General features: G+C 42.3%; 1 protein-coding gene across 12 annotated transcripts in view; it reads left to right on the top strand.

Annotated features, from left to right (window-relative positions):
• MGMT (O-6-methylguanine-DNA methyltransferase) overlaps positions 1-23,229 on the top strand; it is a 280,294-nt gene that overhangs the window by 24,467 nt on the left and 232,598 nt on the right. The gene's annotated exons all lie outside the window — the stretch shown is intronic.

The raw sequence follows: 23,229 nt of genomic DNA, 5'->3' as shown, positions 1-23,229 counted from the left end.
TCTATCTTCCACAGACCATAACCTAATTGAACATTGCTGTATTTTTAGGGTTAACTGAGCTGTTTTCTTCCCTTCTGTGACTAGATGAATCTTTTTAAAATAGATAACAAAACCTCAATTTTGTATTTGAATAGATATTATGGGTCAAGGGAATTAATGGAAAATCAATTATTTCTTAAATAAATCTAAAGTCTGTAGAAAACTATATTGTTTAAATTGTTTAGTTAAACATTAGTAGTTGGTATCCTACCTAAGGTGCACCTTACTTTATATATAGATCATATTCAAACTTTTATGTATAGGGTACATTTGTAGTGATCTTTTTCTTTTGGTGGCAGCGAGTGTGCTCATTCAGTGTAACTGAGATCTGTAAGCCAGATGGCAGCCAGAGCCAGGAGATGTCAGCAGGTGTGGCGTTTTATTAACTGGGGTATTTTTTACCTGCTTGAGAAACAACTTGGTCTATGCTTCCCCTGGCTTCCCCCTCCCCCCACCAAAAAAAACCCCTAGGAAAAACTTGTTATGCTTAGGTTAAGGTGTTAATTTGTTTTTCTCCCAATTTCTTCTGTTGTTTTCATTTCATTACATGTCAGGCTTTTGATAGTCTTAATTATCTGTAATATTTTCTAAATATCTATATGCTTCGTCAATTTCTCACTGTATTATTTCTCCTCCTATCAAGCGGTAAAACATATTCAGATTTCTCTCACTAAAAAAAGCGCCAATCCCTCTATTTTCATCACATTCTAGCATGATCAAGAGTATGCAGGTAGAGGTGGAGCTATGTAGATATGGGCTGCCTCAGTGATCTCCATTCAGTTCTATGGGACAAAATTAACTGGCTGCAATCTGGGCCCTGTACATGAGCCATTAACTCTAGGGCCTCTGCGATTCGAGGTCCTTCGGTGCATATGATGCAGTCACCACTTCGCAGCCTAACCATAGTTTTTATCCGGAAAATGCAGATTTCCAAAGACACATTTTGCTCCAATGTTTTTGGTTTGGTTTGAGCATGTAGTAGGCATGCCTAGTGCTTGTGTGCCCCCCCTTTCACTCCTCCCTGTTACTTCACGGCTGCGCAGTTACAAAGGCATGGGGAAGCGTGCTCATTTCTTCAACCACACTTTTGCAAGCACCTTTGCAGCTTCGTATCTTCAGAATGGCTGCTTTGGAGTCAGTGGCCAAGGGTTGGGGGGGTCTCGGGGGAGCAGAAGGTCCAGGACCAACTTCCCTCCAGCCACCATTTTGGAATGATGGGTAGGCACGTACCTCTCATGGGCACATGCCGTAGTGTGTGCGAACCATCACGAGAGTCACGGGCTGGAGAACTGCCAAACTGTTGGCATGGTAATGAAGGAGCAGACCACCTACATTTTACCTAATGAGGAACAGGCAGACACAAAAGAACCCCTAAAATACAAAACAGCCACTAAAACCCAAAGTGTTGCACTCCCACCCTCACTTGCCTACGCAGCTGGTAAAATGGTAAAAAAGGGCAGCATGACTGCCGCACTTTACTTCGCTTCAACGGCTATGTGTCAGAGCACAGCGGACTTTCCTGTTGGAGAAGTCGACAGTAAATCGTGCATGTACCACAGCAGAAGCTAATTCACAGCTGCAATGCTGCGCAGGTGCGATGGAGTGAAAGTTGAAAGTGGTGCCATGTAAATGGCCCCCTAGTAGAGAAGGGGACAATCCTGAACTTTATTCTAGACATCATGGCCACTAGGGGCAGGGGAAAACCTGTCTTTGAGAAGCCCACCAGGCTCTTCTACACATATGTGTACACATATACACACCCTGTCTGTGATAACGATGAGCATTTCACTCCTTTATTTAAGCAAAACAGTCATGAAGAGATGTAGACTGTCAGTTCACATCTCAATGGCCATAGAGCATTCTGTTAACAGTTGTGATGTAAAGACCATGGTTCATCATCAGTTTTGAATGGATGTATCAAAACTTTGAAGAGCTTTTGCTCTGAACCTGTCAAGCTAGCTAGCCAGTGATACTTTGTGACTGCATCACAAGTCCTATGAAAAATCTATGCAATTCCATATTTTTATGTTTTTTGTTATTCCCTGTAAAAATAGGGTGGGGTGCTGGGAGTGGAATAAGAGAGATGCAGCTGGGCAGAAGGACCCAGGAATGCTTCACCTCATCTTCAGTTTTTCTCCCCTCTGGTGTCTTCAGTAGCTGTTCATTCTTTTAAAAACATATGGGGATAGGTTTGCCATGTCAGACTTAAGATGTGTATGTTATTTCTGTTTGAAATTAAAGGTGAGGTAAGAAGTTTAGTTAAAGTGGAGGCTTTTACACCATGCTGTTTATAACTGATTGAAAACCTGGTGGTGTCATCTCCTCCCTAGCTGCTGTAGTCGTTGCTTTCATTCTTTTAGGAAAAGATAACTCAGCTTTCCTTGCATGGTGCGGACTTGGATGTTGGGAGAGGTAGCCAAATGAGATAATCTAAAATAGGGAGCACACATTTTCTGCTTTTTGTAATATGGCTATTCCCTCCCCCCCTCCCCCCCTCTCTGTGTGTGTATAATATTCATTTCAGTTTAGGGTTGTACAAGTATTGTGACTAGAATTTAGTTGAGATGCCAGTATTTGTAGAACTATTCGTTTGACTTTATTTTGAAGATGGCTACGGAAATAGTCCTATTTGTTTACAAGCAGATTCTACTGCTTCCTATAGTTTAGTTTAAAGGGAAGTGTTTTTAATAGTGTTACCCATATTGCTTGGATGATTTTTTATTATTATTATTCTCTAGTTCTGACTCCTCAGGTGTAGCTATTTTAGTATTATGGAAGATGATGGATGATGCAGGAAAGTTTCTTTTGAAGCACTTCTGATATTGTGTAATGCACTTGGGGGTCAGCTGCACTTGACTGATGCATGATTTATCTGATGTCCCTGCCACTTTCTGAGATAAAGCTGCTGTTTTATCAAAAATGCCAGCAACTGTGACTTAGAATTTATATGCCTTCTTTTTCAAATAATTGCTCTGATTACTTTCCGGTATAGCAATAAAATGATAGAGGTAATTGCACACAAATGTGAGATAGCACCAAAATACAATAAAATTAACCTGAATTAGCTTGACTTGTCGATGAAGTATTTATGAAATGTATTTTTGCAATAAGGGAGACCAATATTATAGCTGGAAGGTGAGTTATTGCCTTAATGTAATACAGTTTGAAATTTTAAAAAGAGACTGTTACAGTTGAGGGTGAGGGTGATTGCGCTTTTGAAATTAAGTTGAAGTGATTCTTATAATTGGCAGCAATAATGCATTGCAGAGGTAATATCTTTTATTGTGTTATGCCTAGTTGCATTATCTCTTAGTTTGTTCTGACTTGAGCTTCTCAGAAAACATAAGAACCAGTTCTTTGAAATTTTGTGGATTTTGATAACAGAACATCCTGTGAAGTATTATGCAGTTTTGATTATAAACCTTGCTACTTCGTTTCATATCTGAAAAACAGCTTTTTGGCTTCAGTTAAATCTGGGGAAAATTCTCAAGTTTTATTTTATCAGGTTTTCTTAGCTTTGTTAGATTCAGGATATATGCGTATAAAAAAACCAGTACAGAAGGAGAGAATCCTACACTTTATCTTAGACATCGTGGCCACCAGGGGCAGGGGATAACCTATCCTTGAGGAGCCTCGAGGGCAGAGAAATACCTGCTCGAATTCTGCTGGGACGAGAGACACGCTGATGCTACATAGGTAGAACAATCAGCATGCTCAGTAGGTGCTCAGCCCAGGAAGGGAGAGGAAGAAGACACATGTAGAAAATACAGAAATGGCATAAAAACAATAGACACAATAACCCACCCATCAGGGACTAGGTCAGTGACGATGTCCACATGACACCTACACACAGAGGGATCTAATGAACACACAATGACAGGGGCACCCCCCCCCATACACACACACACACACACACACACACACAGATAGCGATGCCATGGCACTGTCACTCTGGCCCCAGGGGCACAGCTAGTAATCCCTACTTGTTGCCCCTCTCCCAACGGAGTGCTTCATATACCCTGGCAACAGCACCCATCCGACACCAGCTCCATGTTAGGAATACTTTAATCTATTTCAAAATTGTCTGTCATTAAGCTTGCAAGGGTACAGAAGCCTGCTTGAAGCAAGAAGGCTAACCACATGGAGGAACAGCCAGGAGCATCCTCATCACTACTGCTGGTTATGGGGTGGACCTCCCTCATGGTTAGCGTGGAATGGGTTGTGTCATGGATGCGTTACTTCTGAGAGAGCAGCTTGTGGGGAGCGAAAGGAGAGACAGAGAAAGAATAGCATGCAATAGTCCCATGCCTTGTCATCATAGTCCCATGCCTCATCTGAGTTACGGTCTCCCAATGTGGTAGTGGTGTGATGTCATTGCATGTTGAGTAATATCATATAGTATGCTCTGTTGTGATGATGTGGCTGGGGTGGTCCTCAATGTGGGAGTGGCTATTTTTTATTCCCCCACCCCTTTTCACTGTGAGGAAAATGTTCTGCACCAGGTCTAGGACTGGTGTAATGTGGTGTTGCCAGGGGTACAGGCACAGATCGAAGAGATATAGGATAATGTGTAAGTGTGCTCCTCCCCTGTGTCACTCATGTCCCACCCATGGGCAGAATTCAACGGGGTGCTTATACCTTTGCCAATTCCCTTGCAGCCTACCAATTCTCATCCACAAACAGTGCCCACTGCTTGCGGAACAAAGATTTAGTGCTTCCAGGGGCAACTGGAAGCGAGCAGAAGTGCTTGTTTCTGGAATGGGGCAGGTTGGTGGAGCTCTCATAACGAAGCTCTGCTGACCTGTCCCACTCAAGAAAGTAGCATTTCCGCTTGTTTGGGGGCTTCCTCTGGGAAGTGCTAAATCTCTGTTGAGCAAGTGGTGGGTCCTGCTTGTGCAACAGAATCAGCAGGGCACAACAGAATCGGTGGGGGCATAAGCACCCTGTTTGATTCTGCCCAGTGACTCCATCTTGTTTCAGCTGTTCCATCAGCAGAGTGTTTCAGCAATATATCTGGCAAGGGAGTGGAGTAACTAGTGTTCTGCCAAATCCTTCTTCCAAATCCTACAGCCCCTTAGCTGGATCTCCAGTATATGATTGCAGCTTTTAAAGGAATATATTCTTAGTGCCTAAAATAGAAATTGTATATTACTTCAGAATTTGCACTTTAGTGCTCATGTGCATATACAATTTAGGATTATTGTCCTGCTTAGAATTATATGAATGTTATACATACACACACACACACACACACACACACACACATTGTGGACTTTGGGTATTGTATGCACATGCCAGGAGTTAGTGTAGTGTTTGCCAAAGTTGCACAGAATTTCTTTTTTTTAAAGATATTTTATGTACATGTTAAATTTGAATATTTGCAACATTTTGTTTGAAGCTGTTCAGAGGCTGTTTTTCTTTCTTTTACCAAGATTGGGGGAAATGCAAGTTTAGATTGCATTTCCCCCAATCTTGTTTAAGATTGGGGGAAATGCAAGAGAAGCCTGATGGTATTTTAGTTCTAATCTTGATTTCCCCCCCTCCCTTTATTAGGTTTATCTTGTTTGTGTTAGTATTTTTTAAGAGACTGATGATATAAAAGTGAAATGTTATCATTAAGTCACTATAGTTGAAATATTGTCACCTGTGGTGCCTTTTTTTACCTGGGCAATATATTTTGTTTAACATGGTCATGTTTTATTTCAATTTATCATGCGTTCTGCCCTCAAGTGGCAAGTCTGTAGTGAACAATGAACCATAGAATATGGCTGTCATGCTGGAGTCTACCAACTACTATTTTTCCTTAAGAGGGGGAATTATTACTGGCTCCATTTTATTTTGACTTGGAGCATGTGCCTGTCCCTGACGTTTAAGTGACAAATATGACAGTTGAGGCACTTTCTAAAGTTGCTGACTTTGCAGCTCCATTGACACTGGGATAAAAAGAAGTTGTCTTGGTACCTAAGACATACACGATGGACTGTTTCAAGAGTAACACTATCACAAGAAAAGCAACCTGGTTATAACAACCATACTTCTCTATAGATTTTTTTAAAAAAATCTGGCATCTTTTCCCTCATCCTTGCTGGATGTCTAGTTTAGACTTCTCCCCCCCCCCCACACACACACACGCACACATTTCCCCCCTCTTCTGAAGTTCATACTATGTTTCACCAAATTACACAGGACCCAAAGTGCCCCTTGTGTGAGTGAAAGTGCCAGCACGTTCACTAACACAGGGTTTGTTTGGTGGTTATTTTTTTGCCAGCTTCTGCTAATTTCCTTCTTCCTCCTGCTGCAGCATCCCACGCTGCAGTGCACAGTTTGAATAGAAACAGGCGAGAGAGAGAGAGAGAGAGAGAGGAGGACCCAAATGGAGCCTGTCTTCTTAGCTAAGATGATGGAGAAGGCCATACTTTCCCATCACTCCCCCTGCTGCAACCGGGTGGAATGACTGCTGATTGGTGGCAGGTGAGGGAGAGCCAAATGGACTGAAGTGTGTTTCTTTGTATTCATCTACATTGATTGAGCTAAATAACAAATGCAGTGAAACATGGCTACATTCCCTTCTGTGGGGATGGCAGTTGGATGCTTGGCAGATGGGGTCGCCAGAATGGCCTCCAGAAATGATGTCATGACTGAGGGAGGAACCCTCTTTTTCTCTGTGTTGCTTCAGTTTCCTTTTGTTCGTTTTATGTTACATTTCTTCTGTTCAACTCCTTTTCTGCCTTTTGAGGTTCTGGATAGGGAGAGAAGTGCAGTTAAGCCTAAGAAAGAGCTTTGCTTGGGGACTTGCAGACTACTGGGTGCCAAGCTGCCCATTCTCCTTTGTCGGCAGCTGTGTGGGTGAAAGCTCTCCAGAGTCTTAGGTTGCTGTTTTGTTTCGACTGGTTCAGATTCCACTATGACAATTAGTGAGTGGGCACAGTTTCTGGATCAGTCTACTTCTGAACAGCTTCAAGGACTAAGTAGGTTGTCAGGGTCTAATAGAGAATACATTTTTTTTTATTTCAGAAAAAGGTGTGACGTAAGAGATAGCAGGCCTGTTACTGTATATGAATCATTTATCTAGAATGTTTATATCCTGCCTTTTCAATCAAATGATCCTCACAGCGTCTTAGAGTATATCATAATGATACGCACCCACACCCACACACAAGCTCCAAACCTAACAGTTGTCCCAGAGTAACTGGCAGTTGGAGGCGAGTGTTCTTTCTGGCAGAGAGGGGCTAAGCAAGTTTCCTTAACTTTTCCTCTGTTGACCAATCAGTGGGCTAGGCTGGTCTTCCCTTACCATGTTCTTCAAGGCAAGCAGGGGATGCATCCTCCCAGTGCCTGGCCAATGGCAGAAGCCAAAGTATTCTTCTCTTAAGCACTGAAGTCCCAAGGCATTTTGAATGAAGTAGGCCAAGAGAACAGGTGCCAAAACAATTTGTCTGATGTTCTTGCCAAAGAACCAGAAATGTAGTTCTTCTACTTGAAAATCAGTCCTTTGAACCCACAGTTTGTGCTTTAGAGCAACCCATTGCACAGAAAGACAAACTGAGGCTGTGTTAAAGAAGTATATTAAATAAATAATGAGGAGTAGAAGGTGCCTTAGATATGCCAACCCATAATCACTCCCACACGCACAGGACGAGAGGTTAAAAAATAGGTTGGGGGGGGAATATTGAAGCAATGGGGAGTCCTGGTTCAATCACCATATGCCTCAGAATTGCTCTCACATCCCATGGATGCTATGTTAAAAATAGAAAAAAAGCAGTAAGGAAAAATAGTGAGGGGCTGGGGCTCCAGGGAAATGCCCCCCTCCCACACTTCTTTCCCATAGACCTCCAGGTTTAAAAAAGAAAAACACGCACCCTAAAAATAAAAAAAAGAAATAGTGACCCCCCCACTTGCAAAACTACCTGCTGGCTGCTCCTTCCTTCCTTCCTTCCTTCCTTCCTTCCTTCCTTCATTCCTTCCTTCTTGTCTGTCTCTATAGCTGCTGCCTGATTTCTGGCTGCTGCCCCTGCAGGCTTCTCTAGTCAACTTGCACTGCTCTTACTCATACAAAGGGGCTGTTCACACAACACGCTAACCCACACTCAGTGGTTGAGTGCGGGTTGTTTTGAACTGTGGGTTGTTTGTTGAACCATGGGTTAGCATGTTGTCTGAACGCAGCCAGGTTGGCTTGTTAGCCATGCAGTGGGGCTTATTTTCTCGAACAAGTCAAGGTAGTTTTTCCTACCTTTCGGATTCAAATGTTATGACTGCTGGTATTGACAAAATAGGACTTGCTCCTGGGACTTTGGCAATGTTTGGTCAAAACAGGACTGAAAGTGCTGCATTTATGGAAGAAGCATATTCATGTAACAACATTAGAAATGTTGTACATCAGCCGCCCACATTATTTCCAACTCTGCCTATTGCCAGGATGAACTATTGTAGTCCATTATTCTTCTGCTTTGGGCACTAATAAAGGCATCACTCTGTTATATTTCCTCTTGTGTATATATAAAGGTATGGAGATGTCTTTCTTTCTGTATAAGTATGAGTTGGTGCCTTTGGGGAACTGACATCATTCCAATCACATGTTTTGTCTTCTCTTATGGACTCCCACAAGAAATCTATATTCAGGTATTGCTCCTTAACAGCTGGGAAGGGATCACTAATCTCTCTCTCTCTTTCTCTCATATAACCAAGTATATAGGGATTTAATCTCTTGAGCTGAGTCAACAGATAAAGATTATATTCAGGATATTTCAACTTTAATTAGTTTCTTCTCTTCTTGATATCCCTTAAAATCCATGATGGGATTTCAGCATGTTGGGCATTGTCTGCTGTGTTGGTTCTCTGGGTACACTGTGCTACGAAAAGACTTCCTTGATTCTTTGTAGAATAAGAAGAAAAGAGTCCCAGGTCTAGGACATTCATGAGCCACAAAACCACAGGTGAAAATCAAGCTAAATCTTTACTGTCATAGATGTTTTCCAAGATCCATTGTTTGTCTATGGGTAGGTTGAAATGCTGCTTCCTTAACACTTGCTGCTGGCAGCAAGCTAGATATCATACAGTACACGGAAGTGACATGGCCCAAGTTGGACAGATGGGACAGAGGAAAAAGAGACAAGGGGTAATAAACTGGCAGCGTTTACAAAGAAAGGATGAAATCTAGGTAGACCAGGGAGGGCTTTTTCAACGTGACCTTTGAAGAAGAATTTCAAAATAGGAAAGAATTTGGGTTGATAGAGAAGTTTAAGGTGTTCAAAGACAAGTGAATAAAAAACGCATAGGCAGTAGTGTGATCTTTTGATGGCAGATGAGCTTGCTCAGAATAGAGAAAAGGCATATGGAGCAGGGCTTTTTCTCAAGATAGCAGCAGCATCATTTCCTTTGAAGAGAGAAAAAGGACCTATAACCTGTTTTCTGTGTGTATGGTGGGGTGAGGTGGGGATTAGACATTGGAATCATCAGCTGCATCGGGTGGGTTCTCCCCACCCCCACTCCCCCCCTTTATTCTATTCATAAATGGATGGCTCCCATTTGCTCCTATGGGGAACATTTACATTGCTACACATAGACAGTGTTGTATTGTGGAAAAATAACTGCCCCCACTCCTGATACTGCATGGTCTAACTTCTGTTGAAAAGGACCTCATTGGGGCACAATGACAGGCATTTTGCTAATTATGTACATTTGCAAAGTTTAGAAATTACTTGCCAGTTTTCCAGTTGCACTCAATTTTCTGCCATTCAGAATTCCTAGATTTTTTTCATTCTCAGGAAGAGGAAAACATACTTTTGGAATTATGATTAAAGTTTGACTTTAAATGTATGGTACACACTTGGCAACATGAATTGGGCTATCAGTATGAATTAATTTGTTTATTGCTTTTAAGTAACACAGATCAAGGGTAGGTAACTGTTTGGGGCTGTGGACACATTTAGCAATTTGATAAAATGGCTGCCATGGGAGGCATGGCTAGTCACAAAAGACAACTAGCCTGCCCAAAAGAACTGAGTGCAAGGTAGAGGAGGGGGCTGAGCCCCAAGACACTAAACAACTCCTTTGAACCCAGGTTTCAGCACCAACAGAAACCTATTTCACAATGATCCCGGGTGCCAGTAAGAAGATGTGTTCCTTGGGGTGAAACAGTGGGAGGGGTAGAGCAACTTGTTGGGTGCCAAGAAAGGTGTCTGGGGGTGCTTTGCTGTTCAGAGACACCACGTTGGCTATCCCTGACATAGCTGTTGGAAAGAAAACAATCTTACCATTATTACAGCCAGTGAAGAAAAAACTGGTAGTATCACTTTTCTTTTGACTTCTAAAAAATCTTACAAAAAGCTGAAGGTGAAACTAAACTGTACTCCATTTGGTTCGTCTTTGGGATCACTCACTTTGCTCTCACAAAAAGTTTCCCTTCGAGGTAGATGACTCACAAACTCAATTAGTCTAGACTTTGTGCTTTCATTATGATATAATTAATAGTTGATTCTGAAAGATCTATGGAAGAGGTAACTAGGTAAAGTCTTGGAAAAAACTCATTAGCATAATCTATTTCTTCTGTTTTAATCAGATGTTTTTAAAGCTATTGTGCTCATTAGCAGGTTAGATTCCTGTATTTTAAAAAATGCCTAATTATCAAAGACTTCTTCATACTGTGATAGCAACTTTTTATTCTTTTTCAAAAGGTCTCTAATCCAAGTATTGGAGCAGCTTTGTTATTTCTTTTCAAAAATAAATGTTTGAGGAAGATCACACTAATTTAGACACACAAATCTTTATAGAAACCTGGAACAGTTGAGGCTAGCTTTAACATATTAAGCCTGTATTTCATTGCTCTCTTAAAAATGCAAAGTAAAGCGTGCTTCTTTATTATTCTTAAAACTAGTGGTAAAAATGGAAACAGTATAGATAGAATATTCTTTACAACTTAGGTACGACCAAGACTGTGTGAACTCAGCATATCCCCCTCCCGCTCAAAATAGTCTGCCTAAAAAGTTTTTTTTAAAGGCTGAATTCTGCAGTCTGTGCAAAATTATGCAAATTATTCCGGTTCTGTATGTTTTACAATTTTCATAATCTGTTATGCTTATTTAATGGGGAAAGATAAGGAGCTGTATAGTTGTTGAATAGGAGATCTGTCCTCTGTCCACCAGATACCTTATGTTATTACCCTTCTGGCTTCTGACATGTCACCTGGCATTGCCCCCATACTTCCAACTGTATCTTTGCAATTATTAGGACTATACAGTTACTTTTTAAACGAAAGTTGTGATTCCTTGGAAGCCGATTTCTGTATCTATTATACATTACTTGGCCTTTTCACCCTTGTGCAAGATTTCAACACAGCCCCTTGGCATGAGAGTTTGGTAATTGTGTTCATGCTCTGTGTAATCCTGAAACTTGATCTTCTTCCTCCAAGTGATTATGATGCACTCACTTTATTTTAGTGCTTGAAAACTAACGCTTTACATGTTGCTTTGCTGATTTGCCCCTTGCTTTTCCATGCCTATATGAAATCCTAGATCTTTAAAATAAATGGCATGCCTTTTGGCACATCTGTCTTTTTTTTGTATGTCTCTCCTGAATGTTTGAGAGAGATTGGGGGCTAGCTTCCCATATTTGCTGCTTGATTTACCCTTACATTACTGTGGAGGAGAAAGTTACTAATACCCTGGTCAGTTTGTGTTTCGTAGAGACCCTAGTGTAGTTCTGGAACTAGGGAAATACATAAATAAGACGTGGAGAACCTCTGGCCCGTGGGCCGGATATGGCCCACAGGACCTCCCCATTCAGCCCGTCAGCTTCTTCTCAGGCCCTTCCCCCTTTTCCCTGTTGCTGAATGGTAATCTCTGATCAGCTGAGCAGCATGTGGGGGGAACCTTCCCTCCCCATGACCTCCACCCCCGCTCTCCCATGCTATTCATTGTTGGTTTTTACAGCTTTTCCATCTTGTGTGGGAGCCCCTTTCACACTGTGCAGCACGGAAATGCAGTGGGGTGCCCATCGGTGAAGAGATCACTCTCTCCCTCTGTTGGGAATTCTCTGCATTTGTATGCTGCATAATGAGAAAGGGAGCCCCTTCCACATTGTGCAATATGGAAATCACGTCTGCTGAGAAAACAGCTGCCGGTGGCCCTCCCTCAACTGTTATTTAGCAACAGCCATTCCAGCAGGCTACTTTGAACTGTTTCCATCTTTCTGTTTTCCTCTTCCCTCCTCTTCCTTTTTTCCTTATGTGTCATGCCTGTTGGATTGTAGCCTGAGGGCAGGGATTATCATACTACTGTTCTTTTTAAGCCGCTTAGGGAGCCTTTTTTAGCTAAAGAGCAGGGTAAAAATGCTTCAGATTAAGTATTACAGCAGAAAACAAACCTTTCAGCAAAGAACACCAGGTTACATTCGTAACATTCAGAAATCTACAATCTCTGAAGGAGTTTAAGCTTAAAAAATTAAAATGCTAAAATGCCTGGGAAACTAAACAGGTGTCACCTGGTGTTGAAAAGAGTACAAAGTAGGCACCAGCTGAGCTTCTGTGGGGAAGAGATTCCATAAATGCTACCACTGAAAAGGCTCTTCCCGGTGGCCACCCACTGCACCTTGTTTTTTTGTGTGGGGTACCTAGAGAAGGGGCTCAGAAGATGACTTCAGGGACCAGATAGATACATGGGGGAGGAGGCGAACTTTCAGGTAATTTGTCTCCCAGCCATTAATGGCTTTAAAGATTAAAATCAGTACTTTTGAATTGGGCCCAGAAATGGATGGGAGCCTGAAAAGATGCTTCTGTTTGGGCAAGCGGATTTTAAATTTGCAATAAAGAAACTTTCTAAAGATGCAAATGGCAGGCACCCCATTTCAGGAAGCATTCTTCATTCTGTCTTGTCTTCTAAGATGGTACCTTCTTCAATAGATACATCATCTAAAAGCGAAGAAAATAGACCTCTTCAAAATTCTCCATATGCACATGTATGCATCCAAATGTTGATAAACAGAGTAAAACCTATGTGATGAATCAGTTAACAGTGCAATCCTGTGCATATTTACTCAGAAGTAAGTTTATTGTGTTCAGTAGGGCTGGCTTCCGGTAAAGTGTATATGGGATTCTGGCCTAAGATTTATTTAATTGAACTTAAGCCCTAATTGTAATGCTGTGATACTGCTGATTGTAATGAGATTCCAGCTTGTTATCTCATGTATTTATTTGCTTGTTGCCTTTACAGGAGAAAGAAAGAAAGAAAGAAAGAAAGAGAAAGAGATGATTTGCTACACTGCGAGCTTTATGATAATGGGGGTGGGAGGGAGAAAATACTTTACTGAACTACAGTGAGTTGTTATAAAAACAGAAATAAAATTGCACAGAAATGTTGCACACACCTGAAAAGGCATTTTCTTATTGCAGTTTTCTGTTGCAGGCATTCACTGAAATTACATTGAAATAGAATACAAAACTAGAATAGATTAAGGTATATAAACTACCAAAGCATGTTAAGAATGTTTTACGCATTCCAGTTCAGTGTTTTTGTCATAATTACAATGTAGAAGCAACTCCCAGGGCATATATCGATTCACTATGTTTCTTTTTTTGAAAACAAACTTTTCACATTCTTTTTGGCAAGCAACAAACATTTGTAGTCAGGGAAGCTTTAGTGACCATTGAGAATTATCATTCATATCTTTGTTCTGTGATGCAAATAACTAAGTGTGCTGAAATATGTTGTCTCTGTTGTATATGGGTTTTTTATTTTTAAGTAAAGTGTGTATGTGTGTGGTGAGTGTAAACGAAATTTCCTTTTTTGTCACAACCTGATGGAGGCATTACAGCATCATTGCTGTCAAAGTGATGCTGCCCTTGAGCTATACTGGAACATCTGGATATATTTTGTCCAGAAATTTGACATTAGCAACTAAGAATTCTAGGCTACATATGTATTATTTGTTCTAGGGGACTGGAGGCTGACACATTTCAAATGTCGGTAGGAGTTGTTAAAGATATAGTACACTGCAATCCTTATGCATGTGCGGGATGCCTGATTGACTTCAGTGGAGTAGTGCACTTTCTGCTGAATGAGGCAACAGAAAGATGCAGTCTCATATATGGTAGACCCAAACTGTTAAAGACTTCATGGCAGGGATGGAGAACCTCTGGCCCGTGGGCCAAATTCAGCCCACCAAGGCTCCTCATCTGCTCTATGGAGGCACCTGTGCAGCGCCCCCGCTTGGAGAAGTGGGAGGGGATAAAACAGTGTCTCCCAATGGAGCTGCTACATCAAGGAGTGCTCATGTTGCCCATTTTGTGCACGGATGCTGCCTGCAGCTGGCGTGCAGCCTCCAAAGCCCTTGCCCTGGGCTAATTTGGTTCTCAGGCTGAAAAAGCTTCCCTGCCTTTCTTTACAGGTTAAAGCCAGGACTTTGCCCCCAGGAAGTAATTTCATAGGGACGCAGAAGTGATGGTGGAGTGGTAGTGTAATGTACTCCCATCAGGCCACAGCTATCAGGAGGCACCATTCTACATCAGATGACACTTTCAGACCAATCAAGGGCAATCACATGTAGAAAATAAGCCAGTCTTTAAATTATATAGGTATGAGTTTCAGTTGCTAGAACTAAATCTGAAAGAGTATAGCAGCTGTCTCTCCAGATGGACTTCTGAGTGGATGTCTGGGCACGGTAGAGGAGGCTATAAGCCTGGGTATTTATGGGAAATTGAACTTTGCCAATGATAGATAAAATACTCAGTTGGTTACAGGGCCTGCCAAAGATGAGCTCACCTGCCTTTCCATTATTAGTCATGGCTGGGCACTAGGAGTAAATGCAGACCGAAGGTACCCAACCTCCCTCTTTGAATTGGTAAGTTCATCCAGAGTATTTAAGAAAGAAGAGACAGATTAATCAACTCTTCATCCATTTATTTCTGTTCTCTTCAGGATGGAGAATTGTAGATAACATATTGACCTGGTTCGTATGATAATCATGGCTTAAACAACCCACTGTAGCTTGTTTAAGCCATGGTTGCAATACTCCTTCATCCTTTGTTGTTGTTCAGTCGTTCAGTCGTGTTCGACTCTTTGTGACCCCATGGACCATAGCACACCAGGCCTTCCTGTCCTGCGCTCTCTCCTGGAGTGTGCTCAAGTTCATATTCATTGCATCGGTGATGCTATCTAGCCATCTCATCCTCTGCCGTCCCTTTCTCCTTTTGCCTTCAATCTTTCCCAGCATCAGGCTCTTTTCCAGGGAGTTTTCACATTAGGTGGCCAAAATATTTGAGCTTCAGCTTCAGTACCTGTCCTTCCAATGAGCACTCAGGATTGATTTCCTTTAGGATTGACTGATTTGACCTCCTTGCAGTCCAGGGGACTCGTAAGAGGCTTCTCCAGCACCACAGTTCGAAAGCATCAATTCTTCGGCGCTCAGCCTTCCTTATAGTCCAGCTCTCACAGCCATACGTTATTACTGGGAAAACCATAGCTTTGATTATACGAATCTTTGTCGGCAAGGTGATGTCTCTGCTTCTTACTATGCTGTCTAGGTTTGCCATAGCTTTCCTCCCAAGGAGCAAGCGTCTTTTAATTTCATGGCTACGGTCATCATCTGTGGTGAACTTGGAGCAAAAGAAAATAAAATCTGTCACTGCTTCCATTTCTTCCCCTTCTATATGCCAGGAAGTGATGGGGCCAGATGCCATGATCTTCGTTTTTTTAATGTTGAGTTTCAAACCAGCTTTTGCACTCTCCACTTTCACCCTCAACAAGAGGCTCTTTAGATCCTCTTTGCTTTCTGCCATTAGGGTTGTATCGTCTGCGTATCTGAGGTTGTTGATAATTCTCCCGGCAATCTTAATTCCGACCTGTGATTCATCCAACCCGGCGTTTCTCATGATGTACTCTGCATATAAGTTAAATAAGCAGGGCGACAATATACAGCCTTGTTGTACTCCTTTCCCAATTTTGAACCAATTGGTTGTTCCATGTCCGGTTCTTACTGTTGCTTCTTGACCCTCATACAGGTTTCTCAGGAGACAGGTAAGGTGGTCTGGTACTCCCATCTCTTTCAGAATTTGCCACAGTTTGTTGTGATCCACACCATCAAAGCCTTTAGCGTAGTCAATGAAGCAGAAATAGACGTTTTTCTGGAATTCTCTTGCTTTCTCCATGATGCAGTGAATGTTGGCGATTTGATCTCTAGTTCCTCTGCCTCTTCGGAACCAGCTTGTACTTCCGGTAGTTCTCGGTACACATACTGCTGAAGCCTAGCTTGTAGGATTTTGAGCATAACCTTGCTGGCATGTGAAATGAGCGCAATTGTACGGTAGTTTGAACACTCTTTGGCATTGCCCTTCTTTGGAATTGGAATGTAAACTGACCTTTTCCAGTCTTGTGGCCATTGTTGAGTGTTCCCAATTTGTTGGCATATTGAGTGCAGCACTTTAACAGCATCATCTTTTAGGATCTTAAACAGCTCAGTTGGAATACTGTCATCTCCGCTAGCTTTGTTGTTAGGAATGCTTCCCTAAGGCCCACTTGACTTCACTCTCTAGGATGTCCGGCTCAAGTTCAGTGACTGCACTATCATGGCTATCAGGGACATTCAGATAGGGATGTCGGAGAATTTCTCCATGAATCTCCGGGAGGCCAAATGCCAATGCATTCAGCCCCCCGAAATTGGTGGGGAAATTCTCCGACCCCGCCCCAGGATGGGACTTACCTCGCGCGAATGTCCCTCGCGGCGGCGGTTAGGCTGCCACCGCCGCCATTTCCAAGTAAAGTAAAAAAAAAAAAAAAGTAAAGTGTAAAAAAAAAAAGTGATATGCTACGTAAAGATTTACGTAGCCTATCACGGCTAGATTTTCAAAGTCAGCCTTGATAAGCTACGTAAATCTTTATGTAGCCTATCACGGCTGACTTTGGGGGGGGGGGAAAGCGTGTATGCAAATGGTGGCGCTTCTGGGCTTTGAAAACCTAGCCGTGATAGGCTACGTAAATCTTTACGTAGCCTATCACTTTTTTTTTTTACACTTTTTTCTTTCGTGGCCGGGGAGACGAGGCGCTCCCCCCCAGCCAGAATTTCGACGGGGAGGAATGGGGCGCTTCCCCCCGGTTAGAATTTCGGCTGGGAGGGGCAGGGCGCCTCCCCACCCGCCAAGAATTTCAGGGGGAGAACCGGAGCGCCTCTCCCCTGAAAAAAGCTGGGGGACCAGGTAAGGGACTTTCGTCCATCCCTACATTCAGATCTTTCCTGTATAGTTCTTCTGTGTATTCTTTCTACCTCTTCTTAATTGCATCTGCTTCTGTTAGGTCCCTGCCTTCTTTGTCCTTTATCATGCCCGTCTTTGCACAAAACTTTCCCTTGATATCCCCGATTTTCTTGAAGAGATCTCTAGTCTTTCCCATTCTGTTGATTTCCTCGATGTCTTTGCATTGTTCATTTAAGAAGGCCTTCTTGTCTCTCCTTGCTATTCTCTGGAACTCTGCATTCAGTTGGATATATCTTCCCCTTTCTCCCTTGCTTTTCGCTTCCCTTCTTTCCTCAGCTACTTGTAAAGCCTCATCAGACAGCCACTTTGCTTTCTTGCCTTTCTTTTTCTTTGGGATGGATTTCGTTGCTGCCTCCTGAACAATGTTACGGACCTCCGTCCATAGTTCCTCAGGCACTCTGTCTATCAGGTCTAATCCCTTAAATCTATTTATCACCTCTACTGTTTATTCATGAGGGATATGATTTAGGTCATACCTGAACGGTTTAGTGGTTTTCCTTACGTTCTTCAATTTAAGCCGAAATTTTGCAACAAGAAGCTCATGATCTGAGTCACAGTTAGGGATGGACAAAAGTCCCTTATCTGGTCCCTCAGCTTGCTTCGCGGTGGGGGGGAGGCGCTCTGTTTCTTCCCCCGAAATTCGTGGCGGCGGGGAGGCGCCCTGTCGCTCCCCGCCAAAATTCTGGCTCGGGGGGGGAGGTGTCCCATCCCTCCCTGCCGAAATTCTGGCCGGGGGGGGAGCGCCCCGTCTCCCCGGCCACGAATCTCGTCTCCTGCCGGGACGCAAATAGCGGCGGCCATAGCCGCCGCCGTTTGCGTCCCTGCAGTCAGCCGTGATAGGCTACGTAAATCCTTACCTAGCCTATCATGGCTGACTTTGGGGGAAAAAAGAAAAGCACGTACGCAAACGGCGGCGCCCATGGGCACATTTGCGCACATCTAGTCTACGTAAATATTTACGTAGACTAGACATGCCCAAATAAGGAACGCAAATGGCGGCGCCCATGGGCGCCGCCATTTGCGTACGTGCTTTCCCCCCCCCCCCAAAGTCAGCCGTGATAGGCTACGTAAGGATTTACGTAGCCTCTCATGGTGTTTTTTGAAAATCTAGCCATGATAGGCTACGTAAATCTTTATGTAGCCTATCACGTTTGTTGGTTTTGTTTTGTTTTTTCACTTGGAAATGGCGGCGGCGGCAGCTGGTCAGAAGACTGGCCGCCGCCGCCGGGAGCCGCCGCCGCGAGGGACATTCGCCGAAGGTAAGTCCCATCCCGGGGGGTGGTGGACCATTTCTCCACCAATTTCGGGGGGCCGAATGCGTTGGCATTCGGCCCCCCGGAGATTCGTGGAGAAATTCTCTGACATCCCTAGCCACAGTCAGCTCCAGGTCTTGTTTTTACTGACTGTATGGAGCTTCTCCATCTTTGGCTGCAAAGTACATAATCAATCTGATTTTGATATTGACCATGTGGTGATGTCCATGTGTAGAGTCGCCTCTTGTGCTGTTAGAAAAGAGTGTTTGCTATGATCAGCGTGTTCTTTTGGCAAAACTCTATTAGCCTTTGTCCTGCTTCATTTTGTACACCAAGGCCATGCTTACCTGTTATCCCGGTGATTTCTTGACTTCCTACTTTAGCATTCCAATCCCCTATGATGAAGAGGACATCTTTTTTTGGTGTTAGTTCTAGAAGGTGTTGTAGGTCTTCATAGAACCGATCAACCTCAGCTTTTTCAGCATCAGTGGTTGGGGCATAGACTTGAATTATTGTGATGTTGAATGGTTTGCCTTGGATTCATACTGAGATCATTCTATCGTTTTTGAGATTGTACCCCAGTACTGCTTTTCCCACCCTTTTGTTGACTATGAGTGCTACTCCATTTCTTCTAAGGGATTCTTGCCCACAGTTGTAGATGTAATGGTCACCTGAATTAAATTTGCCCATGCTTGTCCATTTTAGTTCGCTGATTCCCAAGATGTCGATGTTCAATCTTGCCATCTCATGTTTGACCAGCTCCAGCTTGCCTTGATTCATTGATCTGACATTCCAGGTTCCTAAACAATATTGTTCTTTACAGCATCGGATTTCCTTTTCACCACCAGACACGTCCAAAGCTGAGTGTCCTTTCGGCTTTGGCCCAGCCGCTTCACTCTTTCTGGCGCTACTTGGAAATTCCTTCTGCTCTTCCCCAGTAGATTGGACACCTTCCAACCTGAGGGGCTCATCTTCTGGCGTCATACCTTTTAACCTTGTGATACGTTCCATGGGGTTTTCTTGGCAAGAATACTGGAGTGGGTTGCCATTTCCTTCTCCAGTGGACCACATTTTGTCAGAACTCTAGGCCATGACCTGTCCGTCTTGGGTGGGCCCTGCACGGCATCGTTTATGGCTTCACTGAGTTATGCAAGCCCCTTCGCCACAACAAGGCAGTGAGTTTATTCACCCCCCTTTTCCAGGTTCAGATCTTAACTCTGGGTAACATCCCCAAGTGGTTAGGTCACATAGGGAGAAATCCCCTGTCTTAGGTTTTGGTCAGACACCTCAAAATACACAACACAAGCTAAATTATTAACTAGGAAAATTTATTAACTCATTAATAAGACAAATAAGGTAAGGGAGCAAACAGAGGATACAAAATGACAAACAGAACCTACAAGCTGCCTGCTTAACTAGCCTCTGCCTCTGTCACTTACGTATAGACTGAAATTCTCTGGGAGGATCCCCTGCACCCTTCACTCCTTCACCGGGTCAGCTTCTGGCCTTCACTCTCCAACAGACCCTGGTCTCCTGACATGGGCCTCAAACCCTCCTTATAAGGGGTAGCTGGAAAGGTAATGTGCTATTCATCATGTACCCACCTCCATATCTGTGCCTTGTTAGCAAGGCTGGCAGATAGTCTGAAGGGAGTATTTGGCACAAGCCCCCAGCCAGAAACACAGGGGGAGTGACTAGTTTCTAAGCAAGAACAACAGCTTCTTGCCCCAGCAGTTATCATGTGAACCAGGCCATTGGGTTTTGAGTTGCTGTGAGATGGTAGGAGTCTAAAAATTTCAAGTTAATTTGGATGGCAAAATGCTAATTTAGTAATAATAGACTGCATTTTAAAAAAACATTGGTATGTTCACATTATGTTTCTTTCTTGACATTTTGGGGTTTTTTTTTCATGAAGACTGTCTCTGTCTCAAGACATTTGGGATAAAACATTAGCATCACTTGTGGCCCAGAAAACTAAATATCAACCAAATATGTATTTTGGGTGTTGGGCCATGTTGTACTATTTAAAGGATTGTTTTTTAGCTTCAGCCTTAGAAAAATGGCCTCATGCCTATCAAGCAACAGTACTTGTGAAGGACATTTACTATTTTGTGTGATTTTTTTTTTAACACCTGTTTTGTTTCCTTTGATTTCACATATTTGTATTGCACAGTTTCCTTGGTTTCTGTAGAAAGTTTGGTGCATGTTCTCTATTTGTTTTGTGTGTTTAAGGATTCTTTCGCCAACCAGCGGTGGATCAAAAGCCCTTTTCTCTCACATTAGATTAAGAAATTGCACCTGTTAAGGCTAAACTTTAGATAAACTCAAAGTAATTTTTTTATGGAATTGTTACTTTTTTCAGCTATGTGCATTTACAAATACTTCAGTGAGAAACCATGGAACCCTTATGAAATCAAAAACAATCCAGCTACCAAAGTCACATGAAATATATTTGAACTCCTGGGAAAAGGATAGATTCGAAAGCAAGGAGCCATAAATGCAAAATGTTTTCAAACATAGCATATTTCCTGTGCAGTTTTGTGATGTTCTGATTTCAGTTGCATAGTAGAGGAGACCCAAGACCTAAAACCATTTAATTTGAAATTGAACTTTTCCTTTTAAGGCCTAGTCAATTATAACAACATATCATTTTGAAGTATTTACAGTAACATAAAGGCTTATAAATGCAAAATTAAATACTGACATTATTTAATCATATGGAAAGTATATTTTAGTACTGGAAATATTGGCTGTATTTCCAGAATTACTGAATAATTCTAATAGACTGAATTACTGTACAAAGAGTAAAAGGTGGAGATTTTATGTGTAAGTTATCAAACCCAATGCTAGCTTTGGGTCTGAGATGACTAATTTAGGACATAAAGTGCACTGCTGGTACTGAAGCCTTATCTACCATCTGAACCATAGGTTAGTAATTTCAGTGCAGCATCTGCATTTTTGTATTATCTCTGTTGGGTAGAGAACCTTAGCCCTTCTAGGGGCACAGTGCCATCGAAGTACAGGCTTCTTCAAAGTCACAGGAACAAGCCAGGAAAATGAAGCTTTTCTGTACAGAACATTAAGTCATAAATCATCCTAATATTCTCACTAACAAATCTTCTGAAATGAACACATTTTTGATACTCATTCATTATTATTGACAAAGGAGACTTAATTCTGTTTGCTAACAATGGTGCTCCAGTTTTGTACCTAGCATTTAGCCATAATGAGTTCTGACTATAGCAGTCCATTCTGATAAATTTGTTTGGGCATCAGAACTTTGGTCACAAAGTATATGAGTTCTTTTTGCTGGAGGACCAATTTCAAAGTAATTTCTTCTGTACCTAGTAAAGTTAAAAATTATGAGAGACTTTGACACAAAAGTGCTGTAATGGAAAATGAGAGTGAAAGTAGAGTTCATATATTACCTAATCAAAATTCCTCAAATGGTTCATTTTTATGAACCCAGAATAAAGATTAAAGGCCATTTGTTTAGGTTAGGTTTGTACTAAAAGGATCTCTTTATAAAAAGTTAAAAGAATGTGTTTCAGTATATTGCAAATTTTAAAATAGCTAATTTAAATGTTTAATATAGCTTGATATTATAAAAACAAACTTTGGCATAGTTTTTAAACTTTGCCTCTTCACCTGGAGATTGTTGCTGGTTTCAATACTTAAGTTATAGTTCTGTTTTCACATAGGATAGATAATATTTAGGAAATGCTTAGTTCTTGAAAGTTTAATTTTAACTGATCCTATCCAATATTATGCAGACTGTTGTTCTAGTAGCTTATTCCAAGAAAGAAGAATGAATGAGAATAGAATAGTGTCATTTTAATAAGGCTGTTACTGCCTGGATGTTCTTTCAGAAGAAGAAAAAATGACCCATGTAAAAAATGAGATGAACAAACCTGAAGAATTCATCAGCATGAAAAACGGCAATGCACTAAGCTTAAGCATTCACCCTCAGCTCTATAATTGTGAAATAGAGTGCAAAGCCATATTTGGTCTGCAGTCTCATTCAGTTCCAATGAAAGCGGAGTACTGAAGTTCAGAAACAGATCCTGCACATCTACAATATATGGGTGAACTTTCAGGTCAACACTTCAGTCAGTCTATGGATTGTCTGCTTAACTTTCTTCTAATCAGGATAACAGTCGAGTGCACAAGAAACATGCTTCTCAAGTCCAATTGATTTCAGTGGGTCTTAAGCATATATACCAGTGAAGTGGTTAGATACCACTGCCTTTTATTTAAAAAAAGGACTTTGTGCACAATTTCAGAAAATAAGTGCTCTTCTGAATCTTCCTCTAAGTGGGCTTGCTTAGGAACTCTGCATAAAAGGTAAAGGTGTCCCCAACCAGTTGTGTCCGACTCTAGGGTACGGTGCTCATCCCCGTTTCTAAGCCGAAGAGCCAGCGCTGTCCAAAGACGCTTCCGTGGTCATGTGGCCGGCATGACTGAACACCGAGGTGCACAGAACACTGTTACCTTTCCCGCCGAAGCGGTGCCTATTTATCTACTTGCAATTTCTTGCTTTCGAACTGCTAGGTTGGCAGGAGCTGGGACTGAAGACGGGAGCTCACTCCGTCACGCAGCACTCGGGTCTCGAACTGCTGACCTGCCGACCTTCCAGTCTGCAGTTCAGCGTCTTAACCACTAAGCCACCGCGGCCCAAAGGAACTCTGCATATCCCCC

Source organism: Heloderma suspectum, chromosome 3, assembly GCF_057233095.1.
Source record: "Heloderma suspectum isolate Gila_16-S chromosome 3, 16-S_ref, whole genome shotgun sequence".
Taxonomy (NCBI): Eukaryota; Metazoa; Chordata; class Lepidosauria; order Squamata; family Helodermatidae; genus Heloderma; species Heloderma suspectum.
This window is presented reverse-complemented; position numbering and strand designations above follow the sequence as displayed.